This window comes from Bos grunniens, chromosome 1, assembly GCF_055505025.1.
Source record: "Bos grunniens cultivar Pamir isolate PY7600 chromosome 1, Bosgru_T2T1.0, whole genome shotgun sequence".
Taxonomy (NCBI): Eukaryota; Metazoa; Chordata; class Mammalia; order Artiodactyla; family Bovidae; genus Bos; species Bos grunniens.
Window position 1 is genome coordinate 137,409,895 of NC_141165.1, and position 13,894 is coordinate 137,423,788.

Genomic DNA, 13,894 nt, shown 5'->3' on the forward strand with positions numbered 1-13,894 from the left:
ACTTCATTTGTACTTGATTTTAGTCAAGGATTCCTTTCTTTGTTTTCAGTCTCCTCCTTGGCTTTTATTTCTTAAAATATTTTCTTCATGTTATTCCTTGATATTTGTCTTGGTGATATTCCTTTTCCATCATTAATTTCTAATGAAGCCTTCTCCAAACACTGTTGTCATTGCTGTTGTTGTTATTGTTGTTCAGTCGCTAAGACGTGTCCACCTCTTTTGTGATCCCCATGGACTGTAGCCCATCAGGTTCTCTGTCCATGGGATTTGCCATGCAAGAATACTGGAGTGAGTCACCATTTTCTTCTCCAGGGAATCTTCTCAACACAGGGATCAAACCCGTGTTTCTTGCATTGGCAGGCAGGTTCTTTACTGCTGAGCCATGTGGGAAGCCCAAAATTATATCTTTATAAAGCTTTAAAAATTGGCTCAAGAAACAAACAAACAAACAAACCCATGTTTCACTCTTCATGGAAAATAGGCTGGGCACCCTTGTATTGACTCCAGAATCTCCAAACACTACTTGATCTAAATTTCAGGGGCTTTGCTGGCAATCACATTGAAAATGTAATGTCCAAGCTTGATTTGTGGCTCTGTCTCCAAGTTATTACTTCACATAACATCAGTCCATGCTGACCACCACTCTTCATCTGTTTCTATTTTATTCTTTATAAAATAATGATTACCTATGAAAAACTGTATCTCTCTTCAATGTGGAGCCCAAGATAAAGCTTTGAAACTCAGACTGAACTAAATTCAAAAATTAATTTATTTTTACTGCCTTGCCTTGGTAAAATTATTGGTAGTAAATACCATCCTGAGATATAGTCTCACGCAGAAATGTTAGCTCTAGCAGGCGTTAACCACACCATAGAGTCCCTTTGCTACAGGCATGCATCTTGTTTTTGTATACCCGATTTTCACTCTCCATCTAAATGCTCTACACTTTCCCAGCTTTTCTACCCTATTCTGTACCTATAGTGATCTCTGTAATTACATTCTTCTGGCTTTATTCCTCTGTACATCTATTTGGTTCAGCTATGGAAAACAAGCGAAAAGGAGACGAAATCAGGACTATTTATTCTCCCAACTCCCTCCTTGCTTGGCTGAGGGTCAGCAGAGGCTGTATTTCTCTAATCAAAAGACATTATTTGGTAAAGTTACTCTCTCAAATTTACTGCTTTCATAGACTTTTTAAATTTTAATTTATTTTTATTTGGGGGAAAGTTGATTTACAATGCTGTGTTGGTTTCTGCCATACAACAACACAAATCCTCCATAATTACACATGTATTACCTTCTCTTGAGCCTTCCTCCTCCCCTCATCCCACCCCTCTAGGTCATCACAGAGGACCGCGCTGAGCTCCCTGTGTTATATAAGAACTTTTCATCAGCCATCTGTTTTACACATGGTACTGTGTATATGTTGATGCTACTTTTTCCATTCATCACACTCTCTCCTTCCCACCCTGTGTCCACAAGTCCATTCTCTGTATTTGAGAATCCATTCCTTCCTTGCAAATAAATTCACCAACACTATTTTTCTACATTCCATATATATGTGTGTTAATATATCATATTTGTTTGTCTCTTTCTGACTTACTTCACTCTGTACCATAACATTTCAATAACTGCTCCCTTCTGCTCACCTCTTTAGTCTCGGGAGTGATGATAAAGGCTTTCCAATATTACTGTTAGATCCTTCACTGTACCTCATCAGTTACCCTGGATGCTCCTTCTCCATTATCATGGTAAAAAAATCTGCTTACTAAAACTCATTTCTATAACCCCATTTCTACTATCCACTTCCTTCTAGAATACTAATTGATATTTGTGTCTTTAACATCCTCAATTTTATGTCTCATAAGCCTAATTTAATAATTGAACATTTATGAAACTAATAGAATAGAATAAAAAGTAGAATAGAATTTTAGAATAATAGAATAAAAAATTTTAAATATATCTTGAAGAATAATTGCAATTTAAAAAAAAACAACTTAAGCCCCAAGACCTGTAACTATTATTCCTTCATTTTCTCCTTTCTGAAATTCTACTAAGAATCCTTCAGTGTTGTGTTCTCTTTTATTTTAGTCAAATAAATTGAGTTTTGCTTCTTGAACTCTTGAAAATGTAAGCTGAAATTTTACTATTTATATTCATTTAAATAATCAAGCAGGCTTCCCAAATGGCTCAGTGGTAAAGAATTTGCCTGCAATGAAGATGATGCAAATTCGATCTCTGGGTCAGGAAGATCCCCAGGAAAAGGAAATGGCAACACCAGTATTCTTGCCTGGGAAATCTCATGGACAGAGGAGCCTTATGGGCTACAGTCCTTGAGATCGTCGGACACAACTTAGTTACTAAACAATAACAAAATAACCAAGCATTACACTTTTGTCTGCAAAAACTATTAAAAATGCCAGATACACATAGCTAAATGGATGTGAAAGTAATAAAGCATGTCAAAATTGCTATAAAGCTGCTGAAGCATTTCTTATACCAGTAGCTTTAAAACTAAAAGTAGAATAATATTTTATATCTGCAATTTGGGTTTCTCAAAAATATCTCATCTACATTCCCACCTGTGCATTCAGAAAAATCAAACACAAAATATTCCTCCTCAAGAGAGATAAGTTACTCACTCCCTTCATCATGAATATCACCTTAATAACTATATGATTGCTCTTAAACTTTAGAGGGAAATGTCTAAAAAGAACCAGGCTTCTAAATAAATCTCTGCATACTTCAGTTGTAAATAGTTGGAACTAAATACCCCGTGTGATTATTTTCCTTAAGAGATGACTTTCAGCCTTTAAAAACTTTCTCATAGACTGAATACTGATCTCAACACAGATTAAATATTTTTCAATGATTCACCTACACTTTTTCTTTTTCATCCAAAAATAATCAAGGATATTGGAAATGCTTCCTGACAACATGGAATTCTTTGAAATAGTTGCATTAACTCAAAACAAAATCTTGCTACTACATGGAGATAAGTATAAAATAGAAAAGAAAAATGAGGAAACTAGTTCTAAGGTCTATATTCCTTATGAGCTTTGGGTATCTGCCTGTTCTATCAAGGTACAAAATTATGCTTTATACGACATCTCTTCTTTTTCACTCTCATAACTGGGTTTTTTTTCTCCATTTGCTACCTCTAAATTCACAGTCTACCCTTCACTGTTCTATACTTTGTCCTAGAGACAAGCTTTATCAACTGTAGAACCTAGGCATTGTTGCTCTCTGGTTTCTGCCTAGCCCAAAATATAAGAGTTCCCAGGACACCAGCCTAAAGCACTTCACCTGCTCCCTTCATGCTTCAGTTCCATGGTTTATCCTTTGGTTGTGTCCTTCTGACTACCATATTGCTAGGCAGAGTGTCACCTTGCCGTTGACATCAGTTCGATAACACTGTTGCCTCTGCCTGCTCTTCAGGCCTAAAGGCAGTGCCATCCTCACACCGTGTTAGTCCCTGGGTACCACAACATCACTTGTTGGTTCCTTGAAAAGAATTTCATCAGAATGAGCCCTATTTCAGTTCAGGATGCTGACTTCAACTTTCAACTCAAGATGCTGATACATTCCTTTTCTTCTCTTTTCTCCTCTTGCCCTTTCTTTTAAGTTATGGCAAGAATACATGAGATAAACCCTCTTGACAAATTTTTAAGTGCATGACACAGTGATAAGTATATGCACAATATTCCACAGCAATCTCTAGAACTTACTCATCTTGCAAAACTTAAATGTTATACCCAATGAACAGCAAATCCCCACACCCCATACCCCGGCAACCACCATTCTACTCTGTATCTATGAGTCTGTTTCAGATACTTCATACAATTAGAATCATGGACATTTGCCCTTCTGTGACTAGCTTATGCCACTTAGCCTAAAATCCTCTAGATTCATTCATCTTATCAGTTGGTAAGATTTCCTTTTTAAGGCTGAAAATATTCCATTGTGTGTATGTATTGTGTGTGTGTGTATATATATATATATAAAACATTTAAAAAAATCTATTCATCTGCTGATGGCCTTATAGGTTGTTTCTATATCTTGGCTAATGTGAATGATACTGCAATAAAAAAGGGGCTACAGATGTCTCATCAGTGTCATGTTTTCAATTCTTTTGGCTATAAACCCAGAAAAGTAACTGCTAGATGATATGGTAGTTTCTCCACAGTTTACATTCCACCAACAGTGTACAAGTGTTCTAATTTCTTCACATCCTCACCAACACTCACTATCTTTTTTTATAATTGCCATCCTAGCATGTGTAAAGTGATATTTTCCTTTGTTTTCACTTGCATTCCCCTGATCATTATTGATGTTGAACATTTTTCACATATCTATTGGCCATTTGTTTATCTTCTTTGAGGTAGTAACTGTTCGAATCATTTGCCCATTTTTATATCAGATTATTCATCTTCTTGTTCTTAAGTTGTAGGAGTTCCTTATGTTTTTGAATAGTAGCATCTTATCGTATAAACAGTTTGCATATGTTTTCTCCTATTCTGTAGGGATCTTTTTATTTTGCTGCTTCTTTTGTTTTGCGGAAGCTTTTTATTTTGATGTGGTCCCATTTGTCCATTTTTGCTTCTGTTGCTTGTACTTTCGGTGGCCTGTTCAAGAAATTATTGCCAAGAGCAATACCATGAAACTTTGCCCCTTCTAGGAATTTTACAACTTCAACTGTATCTATTTCAACCACTTCACTTTATTTGTTCCAAGTGCTAATAAGCTCATAGTCCCTGGCCACTATTCATAATGTGCTGTAATGGATTTGATGTGTTTTTTCTGCCTAGGAGTATGGAAATATGAAGGTGGAAATATAGTGAGTGATCAGCTACTCAGGTAGCAACAAGAATTAGATTATTTTTGCCAAAATGGATCTCCTGATATTGTTAAGTCTCCTCTATATACTACTACCTATTCATTTGTCTATCAGGTTCCCCTGCAATTCTTACCTTAATTTATTGCTATGGTTAAGGACTTACAAGGGTGAACATTTTACATAGCCAGAATGTCTAACAACCGCCAAAATGAATAAGGTAGCACTGCAAGAGAGCCATAAAAGTTTCAGTGTCTGGAGAGTAGGTGTCCATGGGAGAATTTCATAGAGTAGGAGATAGACTTCGTCTCCCCCTCTCTCCTCTGTTCCTTTCTCACTATCCCTCAGCCCCATTTCCAAGAAGTCTGCATGTGAAACGTAAGAAAGCAAATAATCCCAGTTGAAAAGAAAATATATTGATAACAAAAAATGGCAAAGTCATGTTTTGGGATAAGGAGAGGAAGAACACCATGGGGGTAGAGAGACTGGATTCTAATTAGTCTTTATTAACTGTTTTCAATTACGCTTTGTCATTTTGATAAACTTGGGAAGACAAATGGAGTCTACCAGGACTAGAGTCTTGCAAACAGTTCTGGTCCCCTTTTTAAAGAGGAGAGGTCACATAAACATAATGAGGTCACAGGAGTTCATGCGCTTACTGTCTCAGTTGTAAGTTCACTGTAGACGGGCCACATATACCATTAGATCAGTGATGGTGAGTAAATTCTCTTTCTGTTCAGCTGGACTCAGAGCTCCTAGACAGGTAACAATGACAAAACTCAAACTGAAGACATCTGGAACCAGCAGGTTGATAAATCAAGATATTGGTCAGGACAGAATATACTGCAAGAAAAAGGAAAGACAAATTCCTAATATGATTTTTCTAGAAAATAAAATTATTCTCCATATTATTAGCATATAATATTTTCCTCTTTCTTACTTCTTGCCTGTTCAGTATTCCAAGGCCCCTAAGTTCTTCTGCTTAATATTTTCCCACTCATGGATGTTTGCATTATCACTTACAATGTGTTATTTTCCATGCAGCATCTACAGCATTATTGATCTGTCAACTTGGAAAACACAATAGCACAACTTCCTTTCCATAGTTTCACATAAGGTTAACTAAGCCCTCCAAAGTATGAGCAGGTCATAAACTGAAAATATAGTATATCAACATCCATTAGAGGAAGAAACATGTAATATTTAAGAGCTCATGTTTTGGAATCATGTTGCCTTTGTTTGAATCCTGGCACTAACTAATAGGTTTGTATTTGTGTGCATTACTTTCATAGTCTATGAAATGAAGATAATGGTAATACTAACCTGAATGTGCAATTTTAAGTATTAAATTGGTTAGTGCAGGGCCTGATAATTGTACGCAGAGGGAAAAAGAAGACTTTGGCCCAAACTACAAAACAAACTTATGATTGGCTTCTCCAGACTAAAGACTGCAGCCTTAGCCTAATTTTGTCTGATGGCACCCCAACTTCTAACTTTAGGGAAAATGTTAGAATAAAAGTCGTGAATTGGTTTGTGCTCCTGAGCATACCTGCCAGTGCAACCCCAGATCAGGGAACATAGGAAGAGTGAAGCTGGGGAGTTTATGGCCATCAGGTTTCTTCTGGCATCTTTCCTGATTTCCTATAACCATTAACAAGGCCCTTATCAAGTATTAATAAATATTTACAAAACATTTATAAAATGCATTACAAATTAGTATCCTGTACATGACATATTTGTAAGTATATATTTAAAAATCTATACCTATAATATTTATGGATTAAGAGTGCTTGACTGCTGAACAACTGGGGTTGACATTTCCTGGCGTGGCACGCTTACTCCTGAGAGAATTAAGCACAGCAGGCCCAAAGTAAGAAATACAATTTGAGGAAGTGCTTCTCACTTTCCTCCCTCTTCTCCTCCAGCCCCACTGAGTTATAAAAAAGAATTAGGGACATTGTAAGCTTTTCTTACTCGAACACTGCCTGATTTTGAGAAGGCATCAATTGCAAAGGATCAAATGAACTGAGTTTGAACTAGTGAAATGAGCCCATAGAATCTGTCTTGGGAAGGATTCCGTTTCATAGGCCCTGTTGATTTCCTTAAGAGATATGAAACATGGTGAACCTACGAATGGCTAGGAAACATGGAGTAGCAGACCCAAATTGGGAGCAATAATTTTTCCCAAGGGATAATGTCCTAAAAATTGAGAAGCTGGAGATCTTTTGTAAAGATTGAAATTGAGCTCCATAGCTCAGAAGGACATTTAAAGAACAACACATAGAATACTTTGGGGTGTATTAGATTAGAGAACAATTTAGTTTCATTTTGTATTTCTGGAAAAGACTATAGAAAAAAAAGGTTTATCAGATTTGTAGAATAACTGGCAGCACAGAGGACAAAGTAAATAAGAGATCTATGTTGGATGAAATCAAAATGCATGGGACACTCAAATCTAAGCTGGGGTATAAGCTGGAGGTTTTAGGTTTGTGTGTATGTATGTGTGTGTGTAGCTTGATTTCTTTTACATTGAGCACACTTGCTTTTATAATAGTTAATTTTTTTAATGTCTCATAAAACATAAGCACACTTCCCAAACCAATTGGGAATAACAGAAGAAGTAAAATATAAGGAAAATGTATGAGTTTTGGAATTGACTCAGTTTCACTGGGTTCTTAGCAAACACTCAAATGTCAGCAATAATAGCCAGGGCTCAGTTTCACTGACCTTTTCAAGGACAGTATCAAGATTTTTACCTGATATAAACTTAGAGGACCACTTGATCTATCAAAACAATGTCCTATCTAAATTACTTCAGATTATTCTGGATCAACCAGCTGGAAAGTGCCTTGAAATAAATATAATTTAGACTCATTTACAGTGAAATTTAATGTCAAACCAAGATAGCATATGAGCTAAATGCAATCACCTTTTTTAAAATATGAGAAGGTATATTGAAGCTTGAATATTGTGAAAGGTGTTTTATGTGGTACCATCTCACCCCAGTCAGAATGGCCATCATTAAAAAGTCTACAAATAACAAATATGGGAGAAAATGTGGAAAAAAGGGAACCCTCCTACACTGTTAGGGGGAATTTAAGTTGATACAGCCACTGTGGAAAATAGTGTGGAGGTTCCTCAGAAAACTAAAAATAGAATTACTCTATGATCTAGCAATACCACTCCTGGGCATATATCCAGACAAAACTACAGCTCAAAAAGATACAGGCACTCTTATGTCCATAGTAGCACCATTCCTAACAGCCATGGCATGGAAACAACCTAAATGTCCATGGATAGATTAATGGATAAAGAAGATATGGTACACATATTCAATGGAACCCTGTGCTGTGCTTAGTCACTCAGTCATGTCCAAATCTTTGTGACCCCATGAACTGTAGCCTGCCAGGATCCTCTGTCCATGGGGATTCTCCAGGCAAGAATACTGGAGTGGGATGCTGTGCCCTCTCCAGGGGATCCTCCCAATCCAGTGATCGAACCCAGGTCTCCCATATTTCAGGTAGATTATTTACCATCTTAGCCACAAGGGAAGCCCAAGAATACTGGAGTGGATAGTCCATCCATTCTCAAGGGGAACTTCCCAGCCCAGGAATCAAACTGGGGTCTCCTGCATTGCAGGCAAGCTACCTGGGAAACCCTCAATGGAATACTAGTAGTAGAATTAGTTAAGTCGCTAAGTTGTGTCCAATTCTTGCGACCCCACGGACTGTAGCATGCCAGGCTCCTCTGTCCATGGGATTCTCCAGGCAAGAATACTGGAGCAGGTTGCCATTTCCTTCTCCAGGGGATCTTCCCGACCTAGGAATCGAACCCAGGTCTCCTGCATTGCAGGCAGATTCTTTACTCACTGAGCTATGAGGGAAGCCATAAAAAGAATGGAATAATGCCATTGCAGCAAAACATGAATGTAACTAAAGTTTATCATACATATGATGTCACTTACGTGTGGAATTAAAATATGACACAAATGAACTTATCTATGAAGCAGAAACAGAACTATGGATGTAGAGAAGAGAGTAGTGGTTGCGAAGGGGGTGGGGTTTAGCTGATGAAGGCTTCTATATACGGAATGATTAAGCAGCATAGAAAACTATGTTCAATATCATATTGAGCATATGAACATATTGAATGGTTTGCCTCATTCATTTCTCTTTGTACGTAGTTACATAAATTGCTGGTGTGACCGTGACATCACTTCTCAAAACTGTATTCCAACCTTGAATTCCCTTGTCATGCCTGTTGGGTTACATTAATAATAAGACAAATAGGGAAAAGAAGGGAAAAAGGAAAAACAAAGGAAAGGATAGGAAATAGTATAAAGGTTAAAAAAAAAAAGGAAAGCTATTTCAACTACTATCATTGAAATGTAAAAATATACACTGGGAATTCTAGGTAGATTAATGATTTGCTTGGAATTCAGACAGACAAATCTGAACTCTAGGTTATATCTGGTCACTAGCAGCTGGGTAACCTCTTTGCCACTTTCTTCTGAAAAGTGATACACTTTATGAGCTTCCTTGGTGGCTCAGATGGCAAAGAATCCACCTGCAGTGTGAGAGACCTGGGTTTGATCCCTGAGTTGGGAAGATCTCCTGGAGGAAGGCATGGCAACCCATTCCAGTATTCTTGCCTGGAGAATCCCCATGGACAGAGAAGTATGGCGGGCCACAGTCCATAGATTTGCAAAGAGTCAGACACAACTGAGTGACTAAGCACAGCACATCACATTTGATGGAGATTTTGTGTGACTTAGTAAGTGACATCTATTTCTGCTTTGTTGATTATGCCAAAGCCTTTGACTGTGTGGATCACAATAAACTGTGGAAAATTCTGAAAGAGATGGGAATACCAGACCACCTAACCTGCCTCTTGAGAAACCTGTATGCAGGTCAGGAAGCAACAGTTAGAACAGAACATGGAACAACAGGCTGGTTCCAAATAGGAAAAGGAGTACATCAAGGTTGTATATTGTCACCCTGCTTATTTAACTTATATTCAGAGTACATCATGAGAAATGCTGGGCCAGAAGAAGCACAAGCTGGAATCAAGATTGCCGGGAGAAATATCAATAACCTCAGATACGCAGATGACAACACCCCTATGGCAGAAAGTGAAGAAGAACTAAAAAGCCTCTCAATGAAAGTGAAAGAGGAGAGTCAAAAAGTTTGCTTAAAGCTCAACATTCAGAAAACTAAGATCATGGCATCTGGTCCCTTCACTTTATGGCAAATAGATGGGGAAACAATGGCTGATTTTATTTGTGGGGGCTCAAAAATCACTGCAGATGGTGACTGCAGCCATGAAATTAAAAGACACTTACTCCTTGGAAGGAAGGTTATGACCAACCTGGACAGCATATTAAAAAGCAGAGACATTACATTGTCCACAAAGGTCCATCTAGTCAAGGCTATGATTTTCCCAGTAGTCATGTATGGATGTGAAAGTTGGACTATAAAGAAAACTGAGCGCTAAAGAATGGAGGCTTTTGAACTGTAGTGTTGGAGAAGACTCTTGAGAGTCCCTTGGACTGCAAGGAAATCCAACCAGTCCATCCCAAAGGAGATCAGTCCTGGGTGTTCATTGGAAGGACTGATGTTGAAGCTGAAACTCCAATACTTTGGTGACCTATGAAAAGACCCTGATGCTGGGAAGGATTGAGGGCAGGAGGAGAATGGGACGACAGAGGATGAGATGGTTGGATGGCATCACCGATTCAATGGACATGGGTTTGGGTAAACTCCAGGAGCTGGTGATGGACAGGGAGGCCTGGCGTGCTGCAGTTCATGGGGTTGCAAAGAGTCGGACTCGACTGAGTGACTGAACTGAACTAAGTGAAATCTGAATAAAGGGTCCTTCTTATAGTAGGCACTCAAATAAGCATAAGTTTTCTTGCCTAGAACCGATTAGAAGAGATGGCTGGATGCATGCTATTTATGTCCACTTCTTTAGATCATTAGATAATGAAAAGAAATGTATAATGTCTGAGAAACTATATAATTTTTAACCAGAAAACAGATTTAGTGTGATAAAGATCTTTTTTTAAAATGAATAGACTATTAATGAACATATATTAAGTTATGCCATTGAAACTTAAAATTCTCTCTTATTTTCTAATTCTAATGTTTGCATCTGGCATTATAAATTTTCATAATGGGTACTGTGAAATTGAGAGTTTTCATTTTCATATTGATGTTTATTTCTTATGTAACATAAAAGTGAACATCTTACAGGAGCAGAGGAAAAGAAACATGCCCATCTAAAAACAAATATGATCAGGGCCACCCTTAGAGCATATAAAATCAGACAGATTACTGCAGGGTTCATCTTCAGGGATCCTTTGCTAATGTTTGCTAGGGACTCAGAGACTGAAAGTGGAGAAGGGAAGGGGTCATAGCTTCACCAAACAGTTCAAGAAGCATGAGGAAGCTCATAAACACCCAGGCCATAGTCTCCACCCTTCTACCACCAAAACTGCCAAGATGAAAGAGTAGAAACTTCCATTTCTTCCTTGGCCACATGTGTGGCTTGTTTATTTTATTTTGTTTTGTAAATTTTTCAAGTATCTCTTTAATATTCAAATATATAAAGATAAGTTTTAATATGTTGATCTCCCAAACACAATCATTCTTGGCACTAAGCTATAATGCTTGGGGAAAAAAAAAAGAAGAGCCTCATTTCATAGCCAATTACTCAGATATGCCCAGGAACAGAGGGCACGGTCAGTACCCCTCTGCATGCATATCACACCCATGAGAATTATCTGTTATCGAATGTGATAATGTGAAATAACCAAGAGGCTATTACTTTCATTTATCAAGAATTTCCAGGTATTTTTATTTCTGTAACAAAATACAATTTATAAAATAAATTTATTATTTTTTAGATGGTTGAAGTGGTAATCTTTTAAGATGAAAATAAAAAGTACAACTGAAACTTTATATACATGCTTGAGTTTTATACTAAATACTCACTTGGACAACAGGGTAACTATAGGAAAGATCTAAGAAATGTTTACATTCACACCACATGGTATCAGTTGTGGGATGCAGTGAAGTAAAAGTAGATATTACTAAATCTATAATGATTGAACACTAATGTTGACATTCGGTTCAGTTCAGTCGCTCAGTCGTGTCCGACTTTTTGCAACTGCGTGGATTGCAGCATGTCAGGCCTCCCTGTCCATCATCAACTCCCAGAGTTTACTCAAACTCATGTCCATTGAGTTGATGATGCCATCCAACCATCTCATCCTCTGTCATCCCCTTCTCCTCCTGCCGTCAATCTTTCCCAGCATCAGGGTCTTTTCTAAGGAGTCACTTCTTCGCATCAGGTGGCCAGAGTATTGGAGCTGCAGCTTCAGCATCAGTCCTTCCAATAAACATTCAGGACTGATTTCCTTTAGGATTAACTGCTTTGATCTCCTTGCAGTCCAAGGGACTCTCAAGAGTCCTCTCCAGCACCACAGTTCAAAAGTTGAATTAGCCACCTGAGTTATACAAAGTATGTTCACAGTGAGTAAAATTGTTCTCTCTCCAATAAAGCATGAAAATACTTCTTCAAAAACAAACAGAGAATTTATGTAGAACATTAAAAGCAAATCTCTCAGGAAAACACCAATAAAAAGCAATTAAGAGTTAATCCATGACTAAGTACAGGCGGGAAAAAAACTGAATGAAGAAATCATGTTATGTCAACCTTGAAAACAAATAAGCAGTTATTTTGCCAGCAAGTTGAGTTTATTTGGGAATAGCAGAGGAATTGCAACTTGAAAACTTGTCCTGGTGAATCATAGGCAAATCCAAAGATACAAAAGGAAACTTTTACTAGTGGCATCACTGACTCAGTGGACATGAATTTGAGCATACTCCAGGAGATAGTGAAGGATAGGGAAGCCTGGCATGCTGCATCTCATGGAATTGCAAAGAATCAGACACGACTTAGCCACTGAACAACAATAAAGAGAAAATTAAGGAGGGTTGTTTTCAGTAAATTTATTGGAGATGACTGAGTTCAAAGTTGTGGTGGTTTCTTATTGTCTGTAGAGGTTCATAGTACTTTGTTGCTGGACAGTAAAGGATCTTCCTGTCTTTTCTTAAAACAGGAGATGGAATTCTTATGTGAAAAATACCACCTTGGTGCTTCCTTGATGGCTCATCAGATAAAGAATCCACCTGCAATGCAGGAGGCACAGGAAATGCGGATTTGATCTCTGGGTCTGGAAGATCCCTTGGAGGAAGAAATGGCAACCCACTCCAGCAGTCTTGCCTGGGAAATCCTATGGACAGAGAGCCTGGCAGGCTACAGTCCATGGGGTCACAAGAGTCAGTCACGACCTAGCTTGAACACAGAGTGCCAGAAGAAAAGTTACATCTTTGTCATCACAGAGAAGAAGTGGAGAGAGAAAGAGAATTTCATACAGAGAATTCTATACAGAGACCTTATTAAATAATTCTTATCTTCCTTCTTCCTGCTGGTTATGCAGGCTGTAACAGGCAATATATGTGTGAGAGCTTGCTCTTCAGGGCTTCCTGAGTCCATTTTAAATAAAGCTTCTCTTTATTTATTTTCTCAGTTATTATAATAAGAATTCCCAAATTGTGTAAGAAATATTGGAAGAATGAAAAGCCTCATCAGTGAGTCATATACATTCAGTGAGTCACTGAGCCACTCTGTAATTCTTTAGCAAACTAAAAAACTCTGTTTTGCTATGTGAGAGTTCAACGATGTTCAAAGGAGATCATGTGTAAAAGTACCTGATAAATTATGATGTTTTCAAATTGTTTCCAAAACTTCACCCTTCCTTTATCAAATACAAAGTAGGACAGTAGAGTTCTCTGGTCTTTTCCTTCTCTTACCTCCTTCTTCATATTTGATTCTGAAGATTCTACATTTTGGAAAAATTTTACATTCAGAAGCCAGTGCTTTCTACTCACCTACTCTGTGGAAAGAATTTCTCTACTACTTACACAAGGTATTTAGTTTCAGATATTCTATTGGTCTTTAGGGAGGTTTTCAAGCTCAAGTTTTTATAGCTCGAAG

General features: G+C 37.7%; 1 long non-coding RNA gene across 1 annotated transcript in view; it reads left to right on the forward strand.

Moving 5' to 3' along the window:
* LOC147380239 (uncharacterized) overlaps window positions 1–13,418 on the forward strand; it is a 45,624-nt gene extending 32,206 nt beyond the window's left edge. The window contains exon 2 of the long non-coding RNA XR_015135050.1: window positions 12,957–13,418. This is a non-coding gene — a long non-coding RNA (uncharacterized LOC147380239). The remainder of the gene's footprint in view (window positions 1–12,956) is intronic.
* Window positions 13,419–13,894: the final 476 nt, after the last annotated feature.